The 26,928-nt window shown below is 42.7% G+C and overlaps 1 protein-coding gene across 5 annotated transcripts in view; it reads left to right on the top strand.

The window, feature by feature from the left end:
* LOC120988694 (septin-2A) overlaps window positions 1-26,284 on the top strand; it is a 112,869-nt gene extending 86,585 nt beyond the window's left edge. For 4 of the 5 annotated variants that reach the window (XM_040416339.1, XM_040416341.1, XM_040416342.1 and 1 more), the window contains one exon: window positions 25,491-26,284. The gene's annotated coding sequence lies outside the window, so the exon portion shown is untranslated. Of the gene's footprint in view, window positions 1-22,974; window positions 22,983-25,476 lie in introns of all 5 variants that reach the window. The other variant, XM_040416340.1, reaches the window with a different exon arrangement.
* The last annotated feature ends 644 nt before the right edge of the window (window positions 26,285-26,928 follow it).

The following is a 26,928-nucleotide window of genomic DNA, read 5'->3' as shown; positions in this document are numbered from 1 at the left end:
TGATATCCTGCAAGTTGATCCAGAGGAAGGCAAAAAAAAATAAAAAATGTGCGGTAGTAGCCAATTTTCCTTACTTTAGGGGGAAAATAATTCCTTTCCGACTCCAATCAGGCAATCAGAATAACTCCCCGGATCAACGACCCCTCTCTAGCCGCTATAGCTTGTAATATTATTATACTCCAGAAATACATCCAAGCCTGTCTTGAATTCTTTTAGTGAATTCACCATCACCACCTCCTCAGGCAGAGAGTTTCATAGTCTCACTGCTCTTACCGTAAAGAATCCTCTTCTATGTTTGTGTACAAACCTTCTTTCCTCCAGACGCAGAGGATGTCCCCTCGTCATAGTCACAGTCCTGGGGATAAATAGATGATGGGATAGATCTCTGTACTGACCCCTGATATATTTATACATACAGGGAGTGCAGAATTATTAGGCAAGTTGTATTTTTGAGGATTAATTTTATTATTGAACAATAACCATGTTCTCAATGAACCCAAAAAACTCATTAATATCAAAGCTGAATATTTTTGGAAGTAGTTTTTAGTTTGTTTTTAGTTTTAGCTATTTTAGGGGGATATCTGTGTGTGCAGGTGACTATTACTGTGCATAATTATTAGGCAACTTAACAAAAAACATATTTATACCCATTTCAATTATTTATTTTTACCAGTGAAACCAATATAACATCTCAACATTCACAAATATACATTTCTGACATTCAAAAACAAAACAAAAACAAATCAGTGACCAATATAGCCACCTTTCTTTGCAAGGACACTCAAAAGCCTGCCATCCATGGATTCTGTCAGTGTTTTGATCTGTTCACCATCAACATTGCGTGCAGCAGCAACCACAGCCTCCCAGACACTGTTCAGAGAGGTGTACTGTTTTCCCTCCTTGTAAATCTCACATTTGATGATGGACCACAGGTTCTCAATGGGGTTCAGATCAGGTGAACAAGGAGGCCATGTCATTAGATTTTCTTCTTTTATACCCTTTCTTGCCAGCCACGCTGTGGAGTACTTGGACGAGGGTGATGGAGCATTGTCCTGCATGAAAATCATGTTTTTCTTGAAGGATGCAGACTTCTTCCTGTACCACTGCTTGAAGAAGGTGTCTTCCAGAAACTGGCAGTAGGACTGGGAGTTGAGCTTGACTCCATCCTCAACCCGAAAAAGGCCCCACAAGCTCATCTTTGATGATACCAGCCCAAACCAGTACTCCACCTCCACCTTGCTGGCGTCTGAGTCGGACTGGAGCTCTCTGCCCTTTACCAATCCAGCCACGGGCCCATCCATCTGGCCCATCAAGACTCACTCTCATTTCATCAGTCCATAAAACCTTAGAAAAATCAGTCTTGAGATATTTCTTGGCCCAGTCTTGACGTTTCAGCTTGTGTGTCTTGTTCAGTGGTGGTCGTCTTTCAGCCCTTCTTACCTTGGCCATGTCTCTGAGTATTGCACACCTTGTGCTTTTGGGCACTCCAGTGATGTTGCAGCTCTGAAATATGGCCAAACTGGTGGCAAGTGGCATCTTGGCAGCTGCACGCTTGACTTTTCTCAGTTCATGGGCAGTTATTTTGCGCCTTGGTTTTTCCACACGCTTCTTGCGACCCTGTTGACTATTTTGAATGAAACGCTTGATTGTTCGATGATCACGCTTCAGAAGCTTTGCAATTTTAAGAGTGCTGCATCCCTCTGACATATATCTCACTATTTTTGACTTTTCTGAGCCTGTCAAGTCCTTCTTTTGACCCATTTTGCCAAAGGAAAGGAAGTTGCCTAATAATTATGCACACCTGATATAGGGTGTTGATGTCATTAGACCACACCCGTTCTCATTACAGAGATGCACATCACCTAATATGCTTAATTGGTAGTAGGCTTTCGAGCCTATACAGCTTGGAGTAAGACAACATGCATAAAGAGGATGATGCGGTCAAAATACTATTTGCCTAATAATTCTGCACGCAGTGTACACTGAGCAAAAATATAAACGCAACACTTTCGGTTTTGTTCCCATTTTGCATGAGCTGAACTCAAAGATCTGAAACATTTTCTACATACACAAAAGACCCATTACTCTCAAATATTGTTCACAAATCTGTCTAAATCTGTGTTAGTGAGCACTTCTCCTTTGCTGAGATAATCCATCCCACCTCACAGTTGTGGCATATCAAGGTGCTGATTAGACAGCATGAATATTGCACAGGTGTGCCTTAGACTGCCCACAATAAAAGGCCACTCTGAAATGTGCACAGTTTTGCCTTACTGGTGGGACTCAGTATCTGGTGTGGCCACCATTTGCCTCACGCAGTGCAACACATCTCCGTCGCATAGAGTTGATCAGGTTGTTGATTTTGGCCTGTGGAATGTTGGTCCACTCCTCTTCAATAGCCGTGCGAAGTTGCAGAATATTGTCAGGAACTGAAACACGCTGTCGTATACGCCGATCCAGAGCATCCCAAACATGCTCAATGGGTGACATGTCCGGTGAGTATGCTGGCCATGCAAGAACTGGGATGTTTTCAGCTTCCAGGAATTGTGTACAGATCCTTGCAATATGGGGCCGTGCATTATCATGCTGCAACATGAGGTGATGGTCGTGGATCTCGTCACGGTATGTCTGTGCATTCAAAATGCCATCAATAAAATGCACCTGTGTTCGTTGTCCATAACATACGCCTGGCCATACCGTAACCCCACCGCCACCATGGGCCACTCCATCCGCAACATTGACGTCGGCAAACCGCTCACCCACATGACGCCACACACGCGGTCTGCCATCTACCCTGAACAGTGAAAATCGGTACTCATCCGTGAACAGAACGCCTCTCCAACGTGCCAGACGCCATCAAATGTGAGCATTTACCCACTCAAGTCTGTTACGACGATGAACTGCAGTCAGGTCCAGACTCCGATGAGGACGACTAGCATGCAGATGAGCTTCCCTGAGACGGTTTCTGACTGTGTGTGCAGAAATTCTTTGGTTATGCAAGCCGATTGTTGCTGCAGCTGTTCGCGTGGCTGGTATTAGACGATCATGGAGGTGAACATGCTGGATGTGGAGGTCCTGGGCTGGTGTGGTTACACGTGGTCTGCGGTTGTGAGGCCGGTTGGATGTACTGCCAAATTCTCTGAAACGCCTTTGGACACGGCTTATGGTAGAGAAATGAACATTCATTGCATGGGCAACAGCTCTGGTAGACATTCCTGCAGTCAGCATGCCAATTGCACGCTCTCTCAAACGTTGCGACATCTGTGGCATTGGGCTGTGTGATCAAACTGCACATTTCTGAGTGGACTTTTATTGTGGGCAGTCTAAAGCACACCTGTGCAATATTCTCGGCAAAGAAGTGCTCACTAACACAGATTTAGACAGATTTGTGAACAATATTTGAGAGTAATGGGTCTTTTGTGTATGTAGAAAATGTTTCAGATCTTTGAGTTCAGCTCATGCAAAATGGGAGCAACACCGAAAGTGTTGCGTTTATATTTTTGCTCAGTGTAGTTATTAGATCTCCCCTCAGTCATCTTTTTTCTAAAGTGAATAACCCTAATTTTGATAATCTTTCAGGTACAGTAGTCCCCCCCCCCCCATTCCAGTTATTACTTTAGTTGCCCTCTCCAGCTCCGCTATGTCTGCCTTGTTCACAGGAGGCCAGAACTCTGCACAGTACTCCATGTGTGGTCTGACTAGTGATTTGTAAAGTGGTAGGACTATCTTCTCATCACAGGCATCTACAGTTGCAAGAAAAAGTATGTGAACCCTTTGGAATGATATGGATTTCTGCACAAATTGGTCATAAAATGTGATCTGATCTTCATCACAACAATAGACAATCACAGTCTGCTTAAACTAATAACAGACAAATAATTAAATGTTACCATGTTTTAATTGAACACACCATGTAAACATTCACAGTGCAGGTGGAAAAAGTAAGTGAACCCCCTGGATTTAATAACTGGTTGAACCTCCTTTGGCAGGAATAACTTCAACCGAACGTTTCCTGTAGTTGCAGGTCAGACGTGCACAACGGTCAGGAGTAATTCTTGACCGAACTCTTTACAGAACTGTTTCAGTTCAGCAATATTTTTGGGATGTCTGGTGTGAATCGCTTTCTTGAGGTCATGCCACAGCATCTTAATCGGGTTGAGGTCAGGACTCAGACTAGGCCACTCCAAAAGGCGTATTTTCTTCTGTGTAAGCCATTCTGTTGTTGATTTATTTCTATGCTTTGGGTTGTTATCCTGTTGCAACACCCATCTTCTGTTGAGCTTCAGCTGGTGGACAGATGGCCTTAAGTTCTCCTGCAAAATGTCTTGATAAACTTGGGAATTCATTTTTCCTTCGATGATAGCAATCCGCAGCAAAGCAGCCCCAAACCATGATGCCCCCACCACCATACTTCACAGTTGGGATGAGGTTTTGATGTTGGTGTGCTGTGCCTCTTTTTCTCCACACAGTGTTGTGTGTTTCTTCCAAACAACTCAACTTTGGTTTCATCTGTCCACAGAATATTTTGCCAGTACTGCTGTGGAACATCCAGGTGCTCTTGTGCAAACTGTAAACGTGCAGCAGTTCTTTTTTTGGACAACAGTGGCTTCCTCTGTGGTATCCTCCCATGAAATCCATTCTTGTTTAGTGTTTTACGTATTGTAGATTCGCTAACAGGGATGTTAGCATATGCCAGAGACTTTTGTAAGTCTTTAGCTGACACTCTAGGGTTCTTCTTCACCTCATTCAGCAGTCTGCGCTGTGCTCTTGCAGTCATCTTTACAGGACGGCCATTCCTAGGGAGAGTAGCAGCAGTGCTGAACTTTCTCCATTTATAGACAATTTGTCTTACCGTGGACTGATGAACAGCAAGGCTTTTAGAGATACTTTTATAACCCTTTCCAGCTTTATGCAAGTCGACAATTCTTAATCGTAGGTCTTCTGAGAGCTCTTTTGTGTGGGGCATCATTCACATCAGGCAATGCTTCTTGTGAAAAGCAAACCCAGAACTGGTGTGTGTTTTTTTTTTTTTTTATAGGGCAGGGCAGATGTAACCAACCATTGATTGGACTCCAGTTGGCTGACACCTCACTCCAATTAGCTCTTGGAGATGTTATTAGGGGTTCACATACTTTTTCCACCTGCACTGTGAATGTTTACATGGTGTGTTCAATAAAAACATTGTAACATTTAATTCTTTGTGTGTTATTAGTTTAAGCAGACTGTGATTGTCTTTTGTTGTGACTTAGATGAAGATCAGATCACATTTTATGACCAATTTGTGCAGAAATCCATATCATTCCAAAGGGTTCACATACTTTTTCTTGCAACTGTATGCCCCCTTTGATGCAACCCCTTATCTTATTGGCCTTGGCAGCAGCTGCCTGACATTGTTTTTTTACTGCTTAGTTTGCTGTTCACTAAAATCCTAGGTCCTTTTCCATGTCAATGTTACCCATTGTTTTACTATTTAGTATGTACGGGTGATTTGCATTATTCCTTCCTATGTGCATAACCTTACATTTGTCAGTGTTAAACCTCATCTGCCACTTCTCTGCCCAAGCCTCTAATCTATCCATATCCATCTGTAGCAGTATATTGTCGTCTTCCGTGTCAATTACTTTACACAGTTTAGTGTCATCTGCAAAAATGTATATTTTACTGTGCAAGCCTTCTACAAGATCATTAATAAATATATTGGAGAATAGGGTCCAATACTGACCCCTGTGGTGCCCCACTAGTGACAGTGACCCAATCTGAGTGTGTACCATTAACCCCTTCAAGACCAAGCTAGTTTTTACTTTCAGGACCAGGCCATTTTTAGCAAATCTGACATGTCAGTTTATGTGGTAATAACTTTAAAACGCTTTTACTTATCCAGGCCATTCTGAGATTGTTTTCTCGTCACATATTGTACTTCATGACAGTGGTAAAATTGAGTAAAAAAATGTCATTTTTATTTATTAAAAAAAATACCAAATTTACCAAAAATTTAGAAACATTTGCATATTTCAATTTCTCTACTTTTATAATAGACCGTAATACCTCAAAAATAGTTATTACTTTACATTTCCCATATGTCTACTTCATGTTTGGATCATTTTGTAATTTACATTTTCTTTTTGGGGGACGTTAGAAGGCTAAGAAGTTTAGAAGCAAATCTTGAAATTTTTCGGAAAATTTCCAAAACCCACTTTTTCAGGACCAGTTCAGGTCTGAAGTCACTTTGTGAGGCTTACATTATAGAAAACACCCTAAAATGACCCCATTTTTGAAACTACACCCCTCAAGGTATTCAAAACTGATTTTACAAACCTTGTTAACCCTTTAGGTGTTCTACAAGAATTAAAGGAAAATGGAGATGAAATTTCAGAATTTCACTTTTTTGGCAGATTTTCTATTTTAATCCATTTTTTCCAGTAACAAAGCAAGGGTTAACAGCCAAACAAAACTCAATATTTATTTCCCTGATTCTGTAGTTTACAGAAACACACCATTTGTGATCGTAAACTGCTGTACGGGCACATGGCAGGGCGCAGAAGGAAAGAAATGCCATACGGTTTTTGGAGTAGAAACTCCAAAAAATTACCCCATTTTGGACACTACGGGATAAGGTGGCAATTTTGTTGGTACTATTTTAGGGTACATATGATTTTTGGTTACTCTATATTACACTTTTTGTGAGGTAAGGTAACAAAAAATAGTTGCCTTGGCACCATTTATATTTTTTGTTATTTACAATGTTCATCTACATAGTAACATAGTATATAAGGCCGAAAAAATACATTTGTCCATCCAGTTCGGTCTGTTATCCTGCAAGTTGATATCTGACAGGTTAGATCATGTGGTATTTTTATAGAGCAGGTTGTTACGGACACGACAATACCAAATATGCCAACTTTTTTGGGTTGTTTCAGTTTAAGGGTACATTCACACTAGCGGCAGGACGGATCTGACAGGCTGTTCACCCTGTCGGATCCATCCTGCCACTTTCACCATGCCGCCGGACTGCCGCTCCGTCCCCATTGACTATAATGGGGATTGGGGGGGGGGGGGCTCCGGCGCAGCACGGCAGTGCGCGGTGAGAGGTCACCGGACTAAAAAGTCGGACATGCAGTACTTTTAGTCTGGTGGCCTCTCTCCGTGCTGCGCCGGAGCTCCGCCCCCGTCCCCATTATAGTCAATAGGGACGGAGCGGTGAAATAGCGGCAGGACGGATCCGACAGGGTGAACAGCCTGTCGAATCTGTCCTGCCGCTAGTGTGAAAGTAGCCTTACATAATAATGCATTTTTGAAAATTATTTTTAGTGTCTCCATATTCTGAAAGCCGTATTTTCTTTTTCTTTTTTTAGGCGACAGGATGAGATGACTGTTTGATTGGTACAATTTTGGAGTGTGTATGACGTTTTAATTGCTTGGTATTACACTTTTTGTGATGTAAGGTGACAAAAAAAGGCTTTTGACACCGTTTTTATTATTATGACTTTTTTTTTACACAGTTTGTATTTTTTATTTTTTTACGGTGTTTACCTGAGGGTTTAAATCATGTGATATTTTTATAGAGGAGGTCGTTTCGGACGTGGTAATGCCTAATATGTCTACTTTTTATTTATTAAAGTTTTATACACTAATATTTTTGAAACAAAAAAAAAATCATGTTTTAGTGTCTCCATAGTCTGAGAGTCATAGCTTTTTTTTGTTTTTTGGGCGATTGTTTTAGGTAGGGGCTCATTTTTTGCGGGATGAGGTGACTGTTCGATTGGTACTATTTTGGGGGGTATACGCCTTTTTGATCGCTTGGTGTTGCACTTTTAATGATGTAAGGTGACATAAAATGTTTTTTTAGCACAGTTTTTATTTTACTTTTTTGACAGTGTTCACCTGAGGGGTTAGGTCATGTGATATTTTTATAGAGCCGTTCTATACGGACGCGGCGATGTGTAATATGTCTACTTTTCTTTTTTTCCCTATTTTAAAAAAATAATAATTTTTACTTTATTTTGGAAAAGGATGCTTTTTTTTTTCTTGAAACTTTTATTTATTTATTTTTTATTTTCACTTTATTTTACTTTTTATATTTATCCCACTGTGGGACTTCATCTTTTCAGGGTTTGATCCCTGTTTCAATTCAGTACAATACATTCTGTATTGTACTTAATTGAACGGTCAGTGTCTCACACAGTTGCCTAGAAGACCCAGCGCTCAGGCTGAATCTCCTGGGCTTCCATAGGCTGGCAGCTCCGATGCCTGTGTAAGGCATCGGGGATGCCATGGCAACCATCGACCCCCTGCCAGCACAGCGCGGGGGGGAGGGGGGGCGATGGAGTCAGAGGGAGCCCCCTCCCTCTGTATACCCTGCACGTGCCGCGGTCAGCGCTGACATCCGCACGTAAAAGGATTATTCTGCCTGCATCACCGCAAACACCGATGCCGGCGAACGCAGCAGGGGCCCGGCTATCAATAACAGCCGGGCCCGTGCTGGTACATGCACGTGAGGATGTGGCAAGGGGTTAATTACCACCCTCTGTTTTCTATCACTGAGCCAGTTACTTACCCACATACAGACATTTTCTCACAGTCCAAGCATTCTCATTTTATATACTAACCTTTTATGCGGTACAGTGTCAAATGTTTTTGAGAAGTCCAGAAATACGACATCCATTGATTCGCCGCTGTCAAGTCTAGAACTTACCTCCTCATAGAAACTGATTAAATTAGTTTGACATGACCGATCCCTCATAAAGCCATGCTGATATGATGTTATTTGCTTGTTTTCATTGAGATCCTCCAAGATAGCATCTCTTAGAAAACCTTCAAACAGTTTACCCACGACAGATGTTAAACTTACCAGCCTATAGTTTCCGGGTTCTGTTTTTGGACCCTTTTTGAATATTGGCACCACATTTGCTATGCGCCAATCCTGTGGAACACTCCCTATCAGTATAGAGAAAAAGTAGAGGGCCACAGCAGCATATCCAAAATCCTTCTTTATTTCAGTCGATCACCGCATAACACAGCATAAAAATAGCAGCAACGTTTCGGCTAGAAATAGCCTTTGTCAAGCATATTTTACAATTAAAACACCAAGTATATATCCAGCATGTCAATGCCGCCCACAATGATAACAATCCAATCAACAGTTGTTTCTCTATGCTACACCCAACTAGTTAATATTCACCAGGCTGTTGTATAACATTCATTAGCTGTTTCTAACAAACATGGGCAGAATTCACACATTCACATATTCACCTGCGTGGGATGATGGTATGTACGTATCCTCATGGTGGCTGGCGTCTCAGGATGGAAGGTGCGCATGTCCACGGGCGTCATCAGAGGGCGACACACACAGAGCAGCGCCGCAACTACTAGTGACGAACATCACAACGTGGTGGTTAGCGTCCCAATGTTCACACTGCGCATGTCCGCAAACGTCATCAGAGGGCGGCCGGCTAGCGTCACGATGCCGCATCTTTTACTGACGTGGCAGGCAGTGTGACAGGGGAGGCAACATTATTGTGTGACAGGAGAGGCAACAAAGCTGCAAAATAGAGAATGTCCGCGTTGCCTAGGCACAAAACAACGCACCACAATATTGAATAGTGACACATGGTAAAAATACAATGTGTCACGTATCACAATTAGAGCGGAGATCGCCTTGTGAATGGATAGATACATTACCCACACAGGTGTGTACATATAATAATATGTACCAATACAGAAGTATAAAGCATGTATACCCAACATATAATATTATAATGAAAAAAGATCATCCTACTTGGTGACCTATCTGTTGAAACCGGTGATCAGATAGTTATCAATCGATAATCATAGGGCTTAGCAATGTCATGTATTAAATTGGTTTTCAAATACATAAAATATAAAGTAAAAAATACATATAACAGAGAAGAGTCTAGCTGATTCCAGCCACATTGAACTCAAGATTGAGTCCAAATGGCTGCAGGGACTTCAGCGTATAGATCCATTTGAGTTCCTTTTTTCTCAATATCGCATCCTTGTCACCACCTCTCCGTAGAAAACCCACACTGTCTATAACTCTGAAGCGAAGTTGGTTGACTGAGTGCCCCGCCTCAACAAAATATTTAGCAACGGGTTTATCCATGTTCTTATTGCGTATAGTGCTTTTGTGCTTATTAATGCGTTCCCTAACTTCCATGGTAGTCTCTCCCACATAAGTGAGGCTACACGGACATTGGATCGCATATACCACGTCCCGTGACCTGCAGGTGTAATAGCCATTGATTTTATATTTTTTGCCACTATATGGATGGAAGAAGTGATCACCTTTAAGCACATTACCACAATTACAGCAAGATAAACACAGGTAAGTACCATTTTTGCGCGGAGCAAGTAGTTTTTGTGTAGTCATTGTCTGGTCGCTAACATCAGTTTTAACCAGCCTATCACGTAGGCTAGGGTTCCTCCTGTATGCCATCATCGGCGGGGACTTGAATTCTTCTATCTCTGGCAATCCCCTTTGGAGTATATGCCATTCCTTCCTGAGGACATGCGCAATGTCACCACTGTCCCGGCCGAAGATGGAGACAAAGGGAACCCTAGCCTTAGGTCTGGTCTTTGTAGATTGCTGAAGTGTGGAACCTCTGTCAACCAACTTCACCTTATGTCTGGTCCTGTCAAGAAGATGTTTGGGGTAGCCACGTTCAACAAATCGTGTGCACATGGCATCCACCCTTTGTGTGCAAACATCTTCCTCGGAAACTATGCGTCTAACCCTTAAAAGTTGACTCCAGGGTATGGAATCAAGCATTTTACGCGGGTGATAGCTATCGTGCATAAGGAGGGTATTTCTATCAGTGGGCTTCTGATAGAGGTCCGTAGCTAAAAGACCCTCCATCACATACACCCGTACATCAAGGAACTGCAATTCACTAGCTGATGAAGTGGCTGTGAATTGCAGTCCTGGGACACCCGCATTCAAATGTGAGTGGAAACTGTCCAACTCATCAGTCGTCCCTGTCCACATCATGAAGATGTCGTCGATGTAGCGCCACCAACATAGGACCCTCCCAAAAAAGGGGGAACGGTAAACCAGTTTGTCCTCAACCTCGGCCATAAAGATGTTAGCATAAGTTGGGGCCATGTTAGACCCCATGGCCACACCCCGTTGTTGCTGGTAAAAGGTGTCCCTGAAGAGGAAATAACTCCTCCTCAGGACCACCTCCAAGAGGTGGAGGACAAACTGGCGCACCCCCGGGGAGAGTCCCATGTCGGTCAGGGCCACATCGACGACACCTAAACCATAAGTATGGTCAATAGATGTGTACAAAGACACTACATCAAAGCTTACCAATAAAAATTGGGTGGGTAACTGTAACCCGTGTAGCTTGGATAGAAAGTGTCCTGTGTCCTTGATATAGGATGGGGCGGAGGTCGCCCGGACCTGCAGCAACCTGTCAAGAAAGACAGACAATGGGTTAAATACAGAACCCCTACCGGAGACAATCGGTCGACCCGGAGGGTTGTTCAGTCGCTTATGTATTTTGGGGAGTATGTATAACATCGGGGTGATAGGGTGAGGCACCGTGAGATATTGATACAAACCATCATCGATGATTGAGTTAAGTCGTGCCTCACCTAATATCACCCCGATGTCCCGCATAATATAACACTTGGGATCCCCAGGCAACCGTTTATATACTTCAAAGTCACCCAATTGTCTGTCAATCTCACAGATGTACATTGCAGTGTCCATGACGACCACCGCCCCACCCTTATCGGCAGGTTTGATAGTAATGCGGGTGTCACGTTCTAGTGACATGATAGCCTCTCGCTCTGGTTTAGAGAGGTTGTTCCTATCCGGAAAAGTGGTTTTAAGAGCATTGATCTGTCTATGCACTATGTGTATATAGGATATAGTGCATAGACAGATCAATGCTCTTAAAACCACTTTTCCGGATAGGAACAACCTCTCTAAACCAGAGCGAGAGGCTATCATGTCACTAGAACGTGACACCCGCATTACTATCAAACCTGCCGATAAGGGTGGGGCGGTGGTCATCATGGACACTGCAATGTACATCTGTGAGATTGACAGACAATTGGGTGACTTTGAAGTATATAAACGGTTGCCTGGGGATCCCAAGTGGGATATTATGCGGGACATCGGGGTGATATTAGGTGAGGCACGACTTAACTCAATCATCGATGATGGTTTGTATCAATATCTCACGGTGCCTCACCCTATCACCCCGATGTTATACATACTCCCCAAAATACATAAGCGACTGAACAACCCTCCGGGTCGACCGATTGTCTCCGGTAGGGGTTCTGTATTTAACCCATTGTCTGTCTTTCTTGACAGGTTGCTGCAGGTCCGGGCGACCTCCGCCCCATCCTATATCAAGGACACAGGACACTTTCTATCCAAGCTACACGGGTTACAGTTACCCACCCAATTTTTATTGGTAAGCTTTGATGTAGTGTCTTTGTACACATCTATTGACCATACTTATGGTTTAGGTGTCGTCGATGTGGTCCTGACCGACATGGGACTCTCCCCGGGGGTGCGCCAGTTTGTCCTCCACCTCTTGGAGGTGGTCCTGAGGAGGAGTTATTTCCTCTTCAGGGACACCTTTTACCAGCAACAACGGGGTGTGGCCATGGGGTCTAACATGGCCCCAACTTATGCTAACATCTTTATGGCCGAGGTTGAGGACAAACTGGTTTACCGTTCCCCCTTTTTTGGGAGGGTCCTATGTTGGTGGCGCTACATCGACGACATCTTCATGATCTGGACAGGGACGACTGATGAGTTGGACAGTTTCCACTCACATTTGAATGCGGGTGTCCCAGGACTGCAATTCACAGCCACTTCATCAGCTAGTGAATTGCAGTTCCTTGATGTACGGGTGTATGTGATGGAGGGTCTTTTAGCTACCGACCTCTATCAGAAGCCCACTGATAGAAATACCCTCCTTATGCATGATAGCTATCACCCACGTAAAATGCTTGATTCCATACCCTGGAGTCAACTTTTAAGGGTTAGACGCATAGTTTCCGAGGAAGATGTTTGCACACAAAGGGTGGATGCCATGTGCACACGATTTGTTGAACGTGGCTACCCCAAACATCATCTTGACAGGACCAGACATAAGGTGAAGTTGGTTGACAGAGGTTCCACACTTCAGCAATCTACAAAGACCAGACCTAAGGCTAGGGTTCCCTTTGTCTCCATCTTCGGCCGGGACAGTGGTGACATTGCGCATGTCCTCAGGAAGGAATGGCATATACTCCAAAGGGGATTGCCAGAGATAGAAGAATTCAAGTCCCCGCCGATGATGGCATACAGGAGGAACCCTAGCCTACGTGATAGGCTGGTTAAAACTGATGTTAGCGACCAGACAATGACTACACAAAAACTACTTGCTCCGCGCAAAAATGGTACTTACCCGTGTTTATCTTGCTGTAATTGTGGTAATGTGCTTAAAGGTGATCACTTCTTCCATCCATATAGTGGCAAAAAATATAAAATCAATGGCTATTACACCTGCAGGTCACGGGACGTGGTATATGCGATCCAATGTCCGTGTAGCCTCACTTATGTGGGAGAGACTACCATGGAAGTTAGGGAACGCATTAATAAGCACAAAAGCACTATACGCAATAAGAACATGGATAAACCCGTTGCTAAACATTTTGTTGAGGCGGGGCACTCAGTCAACCAACTTCGCTTCAGAGTTATAGACAGTGTGGGTTTTCTACGGAGAGGTGGTGACAAGGATGCGATATTGAGAAAAAAGGAACTCAAATGGATCTATACGCTGAAGTCCCTGCAGCCATTTGGACTCAATCTTGAGTTCAATGTGGCTGGAATCAGCTAGACTCTTCTCTGTTATATGTATTTTTTACTTTATATTTTATGTATTTGAAAACCAATTTAATACATGACATTGCTAAGCCCTATGATTATCGATTGATAACTATCTGATCACCGGTTTCAACAGATAGGTCACCAAGTAGGATGATCTTTTTTCATTATAATATTATATGTTGGGTATACATGCTTTATACTTCTGTATTGGTACATATTATTATATGTACACACCTGTGTGGGTAATGTATCTATCCATTCACAAGGCGATCTCCGCTCTAATTGTGATACGTGACACATTGTATTTTTACCATGTGTCACTATTCAATATTGTGGTGCGTTGTTTTGTGCCTAGGCAACGCGGACATTCTCTATTTTGCAGCTTTGTTGCCTCTCCTGTCACACAATAATGTTGCCTCCCCTGTCACACTGCCTGCCACGTCAGTAAAAGATGCGGCATCGTGACGCTAGCCGGCCGCCCTCTGATGACGTTTGCGGACATGCGCAGTGTGAACATTGGGACGCTAACCACCACGTTGTGATGTTCGTCACTAGTAGTTGCGGCGCTGCTCTGTGTGTGTCGCCCTCTGATGACGCCCGTGGACATGCGCACCTTCCATCCTGAGACGCCAGCCACCATGAGGATACGTACATACCATCATCCCACGCAGGTGAATATGTGAATGTGTGAATTCTGCCCATGTTTGTTAGAAACAGCTAATGAATGTTATACAACAGCCTGGTGAATATTAACTAGTTGGGTGTAGCATAGAGAAACAACTGTTGATTGGATTGTTATCATTGTGGGCGGCATTGACATGCTGGATATATACTTGGTGTTTTAATTGTAAAATATGCTTGACAAAGGCTATTTCTAGCCGAAACGTTGCTGCTATTTTTATGCTGTGTTATGCGGTGATCGACTGAAATAAAGAAGGATTTTGGATATGCTGCTGTGGCCCTCTACTTTTTCTACATGCCTTTGGATCGCTTTGGATCTGTAATCCCCTGCCCAGCTGCTGCATGATCTCCATTATCGCTCTACGCTAGCCGTTTGCTGTGCTGCTCCTGAACACCTTTTTTTTCCCCCTATCAGTATAGAGTCCTTAAATATCAGAAATAAGGGTCTGGCTATGACATTACTTAATTATTTTAGGATACGGGGGTGTATGCCATCTGGTCCTGGCGATTTTGTCTATTTTAATCTTTTTAAGACACTGCTGTACTTCTTCCTGAGTCAGACAGGGCACTTTTAATGGGGAATTTACTTTTACATTGTGCATTTCATCTGTCAGTTTATTTTCTTCAGTAAATACAGTGGAGAAAAATATATTTAATAGCTTTGCTTTCTCCTCATTGCTCTCTGCAACTCCTCTCTCTTTACTCTGTAGAGGGCCGACAGCTTCAGATTTATACTTTTTACCATTTATATAATTGAAGAACATTTTAGGGTTAGTTTTGCTCTCTTTGGCAATTAATCTCTTGGTCTCTAGTTTGGCTGCTTTTATTTGTTTTTTACATATTCTATTTGTTTCCTTATAGTTTTTCAGTGCTTCCTCGATACCCTCCTGTTTTAGTGATTTTAAATGCTTTCTTTTTGTCATTTATTGCTTTCTTTACAGTTCTATTTATCCACATAGTTTTTTTTCTTGTTCCTTAACCTTTTATTCCCATAAGGTATGTACCTCTCGCAATTAGATTTTAGGATGCTTTTAAAAATATCCCATTTTGTGGCTGTATTTTAATTTTTGAGGACTTTGGATCTTTTGTGTAAGCACTAGGCCTAACTAACTGGGACAATTACCCAATAATTGAGCGTTTCACTTGTTCTTCGGTTAATTGGCGACACCTTTACACCTCCAGATAATCGCCAACGATTTTTACTATGAACGCACATTTGCAATTATCTGGCGGATTCTTGGTCCATGTAAAGGGCCGTTAACACAGAATACTATCAATCACTGATAACACTTCCCCTGTGTACAGCTGTCAGTGACTGACAGCTATCTATGTATACACAGTTACAAAGAGAATGTTATCAATCACTGATGTCACCTCCCCCATGTACAGCTATCAGTGACTGACAGCTATATATGTATGCACGCTTACTCAGAGAATGCCATCAATCACTGAAAGCACCTCCCCGTGTACAACAATTAGTGACTGACAGCTATATATGTATACACACTTAGGCCTCATGCACACGACTGTTGCGTGTTTTGCGGTCCACAAATTGCGGATCTGCAAAACTCGGATGGCGTCCGTGTGCGTTCCGCAATTTGCGTAATGGCATGGACAGCCATTGATATAACTGCCTATTCTTGTCTGCAAAACGGACAACAATAGGACAGGTTATATTTTTTTTTGCGGACTACGGAACGGAGCAACGGATGCAGACAGCACACGGAGTGCTGTACGCATCTTTTGCAGCCCCATTGAAGTGAATGGGTCCGCATCCAAGCCGCTCGGATGCGGACCAAAACAACGGTCGTGTGCATGAGACCTTACACAGAGAATGCTATCAATCACCGATAACACCTCCCCTGTGTACAGCCATCAGTGACTGACAGCTATCTATGTATAAACACTTACACAGAGAATGTGATCAGTCACTGATAACACCTCCTCCGAGTAGAGTTATCAGTGACTGACAGCTATCTATGTATAAACACTTACACAGAGAATGTGATCAGTCACTGATAACACCTCCTCCGAGTAGAGTTATCAGTGACTGACAGCTATCTATGCATACACAACTACATGGAGAATGCTATCACTGGTAACACCTTTCTCGTGTACAACTGCAGTCAGAAAAAGCAGATATTTAAAGGGAGTCTGTTAATGACTTTTCACTTATAAAACGACCAGCTGTGGCCATCAGTACATGGTAAAAGAATTCCAAACATACCCGTATGTCATTTGGGTGTTCATTGATTGTCCAGGAAAATAACTTTTATTCAAGGCTTTGCTTTTCGAATTGCTCAAGCCCGCCTCTCTTCCCCAATGTCTGCTCCTCACCTAATCTCCCAAGGCTTCCTCCCCTCACGTCAGAGTGATGCATCTCAAAATCTCACGTAGGCGCCTGCGCAGAACATATCTCTGAGGCAATAGCCCACAAAAAGGAATGTGGTGTGCAGACACCGGAAGTGCAGCATAGGGCGCCTCCACGATATTTGGAGATGCATCACAGTGATGGTTTACAGGTTTTCCTATGCACAAGGAGAGCAGGGGAAGCCCACATATCTCTGGATTCCTTGCTGGCTGTGTACTGCAAAGCTTAACATGTAAATCAGGGATCTGCAACGTTCGGCACTTTATCTGTGAAACTACAGCTCCCAGTATGCACACTTGTTCAGCTGTTCTTGTAACTCCTATAGAAGTGAAAGGAGGATTGTGGGAGTTGTAGTTTCAGAACTGCTGCGGATTGCTGAACCCTGATGTAAGTACCCAAAAACAACTTCATATTTATTTAGAACTGACACACCACTGAAATAATTTTGCCTTTCACTACAGAGAGGACAACATAAGGAACATAACAGGTTCCGCTAAAATGAAGCTTAGCAGAAGGAGCCGGAGGTTCAAAGTTCAGCATCAAAGAGCTCTGATCCCTAGAACAGCGTATGAAGGAAACTGTTGAGCAGCATTTTACGAATTTCAACAGTACCATACCCTTGTATGGTTTAGCATGTGAATGGCATCTGTGTGACATCGGATGTTTCGTTCTATGATTTGGCACCACGGTTTTCATTTTCAACGTGTGTGATGCTTGGGTCAGACACCACTCACAAACACACAAGACACTGACAAATCACCTACAGATTGTCTGGAGGATTGGCCATTAAACAGTCATATTTTCTATGTGCATTGTGATGTGTGTAATGAGAATTAGTTGGATGTTTTGAAGAGCAACTCGGTTCTTTGTACAAATGCCATTACATTAACGCATTCCAAAAAACATGAACATCTGGACACCTTTTGTGGATGAACAGCCAATAATACGTCTTTGAGTTCTGGAAAGATCTTGTATGGAAGGGTCCACTCCTTGAGGCTTACAGCATGTAAGTTCCTATGACCTAGATTTGTGAACGTGAACATTACGTACAAATAACTGATGCCATCCCACTCTACATCTCCAGAATTGTACCACCCCTAATTATGCATTGATCTCCAAGATCTGTGGCAGCGAAGAATGCTACTCATTGAGAAGGCAAGCATCTGCTAACAGTGACTCTGACCTGGGGTCGTGTGAGGTTTATCTCATCTGAAGATTGCACATATGGTAGACATCTGTCTATCCAAAGGACTTCAGTAGTTACCAAAGCACACAGCCCTTTCAGCTCCCAAGTGTGCATGATGTCACCTATGATTCTCCAAATTAGCAATTGGCCGCATTGTTCACTACCCTTTAGATTCTGTGTACATTCCGATCAAGCCCTACACTTGGTTTATACGCTGGCTATACACAGTTGAGTCCCATTATTATGACCTCTTCCTACTTTCAATGTCAGCAGCACGTGGCTCATGAAGGAAGTCATGTGTTGTGAGCTGGCATGATGGGTATATAATGTGTGTAATAGGCTGTCTGCACACATATCCATCATTGCGGTCATGGGTAAAAAGGGTTACAAAAATGGATGATTATTAGCTTTCGAGCCAAGGGTGGCGGTATTTCTGAAAGTGCATTTTCTGAACAATTTGCGTGCTGCTGTGGTGAAAGTGTATAGTGAGTGGACTAATGGTACCATTGTGACTAAGCAACGTGGAAACTGCAAAGTTGCATCTGCAGAAAAGACTTCAATTTTTTGATGCAGTATTGGAATTGGACCTCTGCAAATGATTGCCTTCTCCAATGAGTCACATTTTCTGATTTATTTAACGAATGGACGTTGGTGTGTCAGACGAGAAACAGAGAACAAACACACTGCCACCCTTACTGGTAAAACACAAGCTTGTGGTGGCAACGTTATGATCGGGGGAATGTTTTGCCTGCATTCTCTTCTGGGCTCGCTCATCTATTTGGAAGGCACTCTCAACCAATTTGGGTATGAATCCATCATTGCAGATTATGTACACCCATACATGCTGATTGTCTTCCCTGGGGTGGATTGGATCTTCTAGCAAGACAATGTGACATATCACACCGCTAGAAATGTCCGATATTACTTGCGAGTGCATGACCAAAACTTCCAAGTACTACCCTTGCCCCTAAATCTCCAGATTGAAACCCAATTAAGCATCTGTGGGACCACCTCGATCTTAGTCTTCTCTCTATGAATCCTCTCGCACGCACCCTCCAGCAGCTGTGAGAAGCAATGCAGGCAGCATGGCTCCAGATACCTGTGACCACCTACCTTAATGAGTCACTCCCAGCAAAAATGTGTGGTGTTTTTTGTTTTCTTTTAACCTTTTGTGGACAATCTTCCAAACATATATCTCTGACAAAATGCTCAGATCCAGTCTGCACAGAGACCTAGTTGATCTGGCTTTTGTCTCCAAATTGTACAGCACAAAACCATGCAGGTGCAAGTTTTTCCTGGTTTAGCAGTTTATGGTTTTCCTGATTTTATTATATTTTTTCCTTCTTCTCCAGTGTGAAAATAACATTACCCAGATGTCAGGGATCGAGCATGATGTGGTTATTGTGCTGCAACATATGATCAGAATTGTCAAAAAATCAGGCTACTGCTGTAAAATATTCTGAAAAACTGAACGTTGCCTTGGAAATAATGTGATTGGGAAATTTGACCTTTTTTTTACCGTTTCACTAGATTTGAACGGATAAAATGCATGCTAGATATTGCTTTATCCTTGCAGATTTCTCCATGTTTTTATGCGCTGTAGATTTTTTCCTTCTGTACTTGGAAAATCCTGTAGTTTTTCTAGTTTTGTAAATCCTGTCTGCAGCCCATCACTTGACAGTTCCCGTGGCCCTAAATTTAGTATATGAAAACAGAGTTATAAATAGGATTTATATGGAAGTAGAACCTTGGCTTGGAAAAATGGACGTACAAGTCCCGGATTGTCCTCCAGCAGCCTTCACTTTCCCTCCCTGTTTTTTTCCCCCCGCCATTAAGAGATCTCTTCCTGTAGACATCTGCAGCCAAATACAAGCCCTTCTGAGTCCTTTGCCATTAAAGAGCTATTACCATCATATAAAGTGATGCTACAGTTCCCTGCCTAGTGATTGCCAGGGGCTGCTGTACGGGTAAAAACAGTGCAGCGCTACAGCAGCACTGCGCCCTATTCATTCTTAGGATTCTGGGGGTCTGATCATAAAGTGGTAGCATCACTTTTTAAGATGGGAATACCCATTTAAGCAGTAATAGGGGCCAGATCCTCCTGTTACTAGCCTTCAGCACTATTATTAGTCACACGGATATGTTATGTGACGGTTCAGCTGGTGGTTTTTTTATTTGTTTCCGTGGAATAACGACATATTTTGATATGATGGAGATCACCATGGGTCTCATGTATGAAAGCTAAGAGAAAAATTAGTCTTGTTGCCTAGCCCCCAAGTCAAAGTTGAGCGTTTATGTTGTATTAAGTACTGGGAAAATGAAACATGATCCCTTCGGCACCTGAGCTAAACCACATGATTTTTTTTTACCACATGAATTTGCATTTAGTTTTGCCGTGTTGCAGCAATTGTGCGGCTGTCTGCTGCACTGTGCTATGGTCCTATGAGGGTGGAGCACCACAATGCCACCAGGGGGAGCTCTATGCTGACTACTGGGAGGGCAGAACCTCAAGAGACATGCATACCAGATTCCTACATCCTTGACTGTAATTAAAAGATGTCTCTTTGTTTCAGTGGAGGCTGAGATCTCATTGAATGTGGGATGACACGGGCAATTTACATTAGTCTTGTAAAACAGACTACACACAACTGTAAAACAGCAAAGCTAATATAACTGCTAAGCCGTGATATTTATGGTGCTGAGGATATGACCGTACACACCCACCGCAGTTGTGTTTCATGTAATATGCAGTCATTTCTTCTGGTAGTTTTTACCATTTTCTCACTAAAAGTAAAAGCTTTGCATTCAGTGGAAGATTTCTATAATGGTTCTGCATCAGCTAAGCAGAATTGCAGGATCAATGACCCAGGTAGATTTCCACCTATGTTTCCAAAGCGTATGTGTGGATTAGTCTCACTTAAAGGGGGTTGTCCACCTTTTATTATGTGAATGCCCATCCTCCGGAATTGCTCCAGTACCGGAAGCAGACAGCTTAGTTTACATTGCAGTGGACTTAGCTTGCTGCCCACTACAAAGTAGACAGAGTTGTGCAATACCGGCACTTGTGCTACTGCTGACCGGCGGGATGTCCGACTCCAGATGATCAGCTAATGATGGCCTATCCGTGATTAAGGGGGCGTGACCAGGCTCGGACTGGCCCACAGGGGTACAGGGGAATCCCCCGGTGGGCCCCTGAGCAAGGTGGGCCCCTAGTGTCCCACCCCCTGCACAAGTGGCACATAACACATTAGATTTAGTACACTACATACATATATTCAATGTACAGCACATCAACCAGCTTATGTTCATATAAAAAAAATGTTAGATTATTTATTATATTTGAATGTATCCGTACGGTGGGCCCCCAAAATAAATTTTACTGGTGGTCCCTAGGTACCCCCGTCCGACACTGGGCGTGACCCCCGAGATGTCGCGCAGCATGGGGTAGCAATCAGTTCAGCGCTCTCAGGATTACTATGCACTATAGTGATTTTATTTATATGAAAAATACAAGCAAAGCTTCAAAAGAGTGAGTATTATTTATACCTCACGAATAACCTTTTAAACCAGACTAATACGACTGAGTGGATTATGTGGATATCCTGAGGATAGGCCATCACTTAGTAAAAGTAGTAAAAAGTTGGACAATCCCTTTAATGTCCCATAATATCTGGCAGAAAAGAGCACAGCATGCAGCCCTGTTTTCGCAGGTAAAATTACAGAGACTATGATGGAAGGCCGGTGCTTAGCACTGATTCCTTTCAACGCTGTGGTCCTAGGTTAAAATGCAACCAAGTAGAACATCTGCATGGAGTTTGTATGTTCTTCCCGTGTTTGCGTGGGTTTCCTGCATGTACTCCGGTTTCCTCCCACACTCCACAGATTGTGAGCTCCATTGGGGACATTGAGCGATGATCATGTCTACAAAGTGCTGTGGAATATGTTGGTACATACAGAACTCCAGTATTAGTCAGTGGGGTCCATCTTCTGTTGCCCATTATAAGACAGATCCAGCACTTTTAGTTTTGTTTCTCTGCTTCTAGAACAGAACACAAAAACTGAAATGTTGATGAAATTACAGCGCATCAGAATAGAGGAATAGGACCCCTGTTTTTGTGATTGGTGGGAGTCCCAGCGGTTGCCCTCCCCCTCTAGCCATCAGGGGATAATTTGTAAACTTGGCACAACCCCTTTAAGCTGATGAAGATTGGTTGTCTTATAAAGGACAGGCTCCCCCAGCCATGCACACACTGATTTTCTGTTACAAATTTAACCCAAATCTTGACTTAACCATTCTAAAGACCTGGATCAGTCTTCTCATGTAGTCTCAGAGGCTTGCAAGGATTAAGCAGAGTATCTGAAGTATGTGCATTCCTTGAGCCGTGGTGTAATGATTAGTAATCCACACAGACCTGAAGCCACAGCGCTGACTGTGTACCCAGCTGTACATCCTACTGCTCTCTGAAGCCAAATAAGTGGTTTGCTCTGAAATCCTGGTAGGTGAATATAGACATAACAGGTCTGTTTATCTGCCCCTTACCCCGGCTGCAGATTTTAAACCTGAAATGCCCTGCAGACAGCTGTTTATGCTGCGGAAGTTTGCTTAGTCTGGTAAGAGCACACAGCTGTCCTGGATGAGTCAGGAATCTGATTCCAGACGGTGAGACTTTTCCTCTAAAGCAGTGTTCCTCATTGACAGTCCTCAGGGCCCACCTGCCGGTCATGTTTTCAGGGTTTCCTTAGTATTGAGCAGGTGATATAATTAGTGTCAGTGCATCAGGACTTACCACAGGTATTTGTTCTGTGGGATGTTCTCAAATCATGGGCAGGTTGAGGCTGTACACAGAGTAGGGCAACAACGTCAACTGCTTCAAAACTTTAATGCAGTTTTTTCATTGTTACTTTCATATCTGTCATATTGATACTTGACATCCACATACAAATTGCACGTGACCTTTACCATCATGGGTATTGTGCTACAAAGTCTCTGCATCTTCAAATTCTAATGCATTTGACCCAAAATTATGGTTCCATGCAGCTGTTTATTAACCACCTCCCGTCCGCTCATAGACTAAAAACGTCCGGGAGTTGGTTCTATATTTCTGAATGGACGTTCCTGAACGTCCATTCAGAAACTGCAGCTGCACACTAATCGTGCAGCTGCTGATCGGGTTGCCCGCTGTCAGTGACAGCAGGGCAACCCTTAGAGAAGGCAAGGACAGTGCCCAGGTGTCCGGCCCGGCAGTCATGTGATCGCCGGGACCGGAGAGTGCAGGAGCTGTGTGAGGTCTTTCAGAGACCTCGATCAGCCCTGCTCTGAGGCTGTACAGCGCTGTATTGCGCTGTACAGCCTCTCTGGGGGGTGCATTTCTCCTGTAACTGGGGCTATGTCAGCCCCAGTTACAGGAGAAATCAATAGTAGAAAAAAAAAGTGAAGTAAATGTCCCCTCTATAGCTCTCAGAACATGGAGACACTAAAACATAATTTTTTTGGTTTCAAAAATGCTATTATTGTGTACAACTTAAATAAATAAAAAAAAAGTATACATATTAGGTATCGCCACGTCCGTAACAATCTGCTCTATAAAAATGTCACTTGACCGAACCCCTCAGGTGAACGCTGTAAAAATAAATAAATAAATAAATAAAAACTGTGCTAAAACAACTAATTTTTTGGTCACCTTGCCCCATAAAGTGTTATAATAAATGATCAAAAAATCATATGTACCCCAAAATAGTACCAATAAAACTGGCACCTTATCCCCTACTTTCCAAAATGGGGTCACTTACTGGGAGTTTCTACTGTAAGAGTGCATTAGGGGGGCTTCAAATGGGACATGGCATCTAAAAACCATGTGGAGTTCCTTTTCTTCTGCGCCCTGCCGTGTGCCCATACAGCAGTTTATGACCACATGTGGGATGTTTCTGTAAACCGCAGTATCTGGGTAATAAATATTGAGTTTTGTTTGGCTATTAACCATCGATGTGTTAAAGAAAAAATTGGATTAAAATGGAAAATCTGCCAAAAAAGTGAAATTGAAAAATTTGATCTCCATTTTCCTTTAATTTTTGTGGAACGCCTAAAGGGTTAACAAAGTTTGTAAAATCAGTTTTAAGAAACTTGAGGGGTGTAGTTCCTACAGTGGGGTCATTTATGGGGGTATCCACTATGTAGGCCCCACAAAGTGACTTCAGACCTGAACTGGTCCTCAAAAAGTAGGTTTTGGCAATTTTCTTAAAAATTTGAAGAATTGCTTCTAAACTTCTAGTCCTTCTAACTTCCTAAAAAAAAAATATAAAAAAAATGACATTTCCAAAATGATGCCAACATAAAGTAGACATATGGGGAATGTTAAGTAATAAATATTTTATGAGGTATCACTTTCGGTTTTCAAAGCAAAGAAATTGAAATTTAGAAAATTGTGAATTTTTCAAAATTTTTGGTAAATTTGGGATTTTTTCATAAATAAAGGTGAAATATATTGACTCAAATTTATGACTATCATGAAGTACAATGTGTCACGAGAAAACTATCTCTGAATGACTTGGATAAGTAAAGGCACTCCAAAGTTATTGCCACATTAAGTGAGATATGTCAGATTTGCAAAATTAAGCCTGGTCAGGAAGGGGGTAAATGGCCCAGATGTGAAGTGGTTAAGGGAAAAAACTGCACCACTGAAGTTCTTCGATATCATAATTTGTAGGTTTTCCAAATGTACAGTTAGAATGGGTTCATGTGGGTACCATGTGAACACCTACAGAGGACAGTTTCAAGCTGTTTTTCCTATTGATGCACCTATTGTTTATGGATGAGAAATGGAACACCTATATCTTCAGTCTCCTTTGTTATTTATAGAGGAACAGGAGCTTGCCAAATGGTCTGATGGTAGATTTCAGCAATACAGGCTATATCACACAGCCCGATTCTGCAGACTACTGTCAGGAGGGAAGCGATCTCCTCCACAGATTGGGGAGGAGCGATCGTTACGGCATCGCTCGTCCCCATGCTGTTTGCTGGCAGCACGTAGTGACTGGACAGCATGATCTGCTGCCAGTTAACAAAGATTTTTAAGCATGCTGAAAGATTCCGATCGCCCGATGAACGGGTAATCGGCAGCAGCATTAGACTGCCAGATCATCACTAACGAGTGTTTCTGCGAACGCCCGTTAATGATAAACTGGTCGACAATTGGCCAGTCTAATACAGGCTTTACCTTAGCAGCAAACAGATGAGCAGTTAAAGACGATTTACTCACTATTTCAAGGGCCCCTGGTTAAGTATTTGTACTACCTTTTACAGTGTTATCTGTGGTAGCTTTCTCTTGGGTCTGAAACTGAGATTTTACATGTTCTTGCTGTAATTTCATTAATTTTTATTTTTTTTCCCCCTTGTCTCTAAACAGGGTCCTGGACCAACTTCAGGCTGATCCCACCCGGATGAAATTTCGACAACTGGGTTTCAGCTGAAAAGGGACAAGCCTTAGTCCCCTTTTTCTATCTTTGCTTACTTGTAGCTATGTAACTTGTTTTTTTTATATTCACATATTTGATATTAGCATTCAGCATATAACAGACGTACAAGAGGCCCGGCTCTTGGCTCAAGTTTTTAATTTTTAACCCTCTGATACAGACAGGAAGTCACAGGGTTCTCTCTGCTGTTTGTACTTGCACTGTCTAGATCATTATTGCTAACTTCTTCAGTGTCAAGTTCCCAGCATTATTCTTATCATGTAGACTGGGATGCGCACATAAATCTGGGCCATTTATCACAGAGGGGGGGTTCCAGATCATGAAAATAAAATTGTACCAGCAGCTTTGATGTATGTAAGGTACGATACTGGATTTATTACCAGGCAGACTGAACCAGAGGTGCAAGGATTAATGGTACGTGCTCTCCTCCCTAGTGCCTTCAGAAAACGGTTCTTTTCATAACTCCCCACAGGCATGTATGCCATAGACAAATAATTGCTGTTAAACCAACCAGTGCCTTAAGTTTGAATGTCTCAGTTTAACGCCATTAAACAATGTGGGGTTTGTAGCCTTACTCTTCTCCTTTTGTGCAATGGTAGTTAATGTTATTCACGGAGGATTATCTATAGGTTGGAAGCTTTTAGCCACAGGCACTTAAACAATGCGCCGAGGAAAGTCTGTACTCCTGTGAGAGAGCTCCTGACATACCTGCCTCATGCAGCATACAGTACATAAAAAAAGTGAGGATCAGGCCCACCACAGTCAGAGCACGCCCGGAGCTTCTCCTACCGTTATATGCTGAAACGTTTTCTGTCTGTTGCATTTCTTCAAGCTGGACCTGGAAAGAACAGGGAATAGTGTTCGGCTCTGTGGCTGTGTTTACCAGATACGAATGAGATAATCGGGTCATCACTTCTGCACTCGATTGGTAACATCCTGAAGGTTCTAGCCATACAGGGCACGAATTGCGACTTTTCAGACCTGGCGAATACGTTATTTAATTCCTCTTAAAAGGTTGCACTCTCTTTCTGCCGATTTTCTTAGCAGAAGTGAGGGGTTAAACCTGGCAAGATTTGACTTGTTATGTATTAACTTATGTAGTAACACATTCCTCCTACTTTTGGTATTTTTTAGCAGGTGCAGGACCAGAACGCATGACCTCTTTTCTTTCTTATTTTAAACCCTGACTGAAGTAATATCTAATAAACTGTACAGATGATCCCATCTCTGTGTGGTGCGTTTTTGATACTAACTCCTGAAGTGTAAAGGAATGTGGATACCAGACTGTTTCAGTATTTGACCTATTCCTGACTATGTCTATGAACAGTGAACCCCAAGCTTTTTTTTCTTTTCTTTGAGCTACATGGTGAT

The sequence above is a fragment of the Bufo bufo genome, chromosome 2 (genome assembly GCF_905171765.1).
Source record: "Bufo bufo chromosome 2, aBufBuf1.1, whole genome shotgun sequence".
Taxonomy (NCBI): domain Eukaryota; kingdom Metazoa; phylum Chordata; class Amphibia; order Anura; family Bufonidae; genus Bufo; species Bufo bufo.
This window is presented reverse-complemented; position numbering and strand designations above follow the sequence as displayed.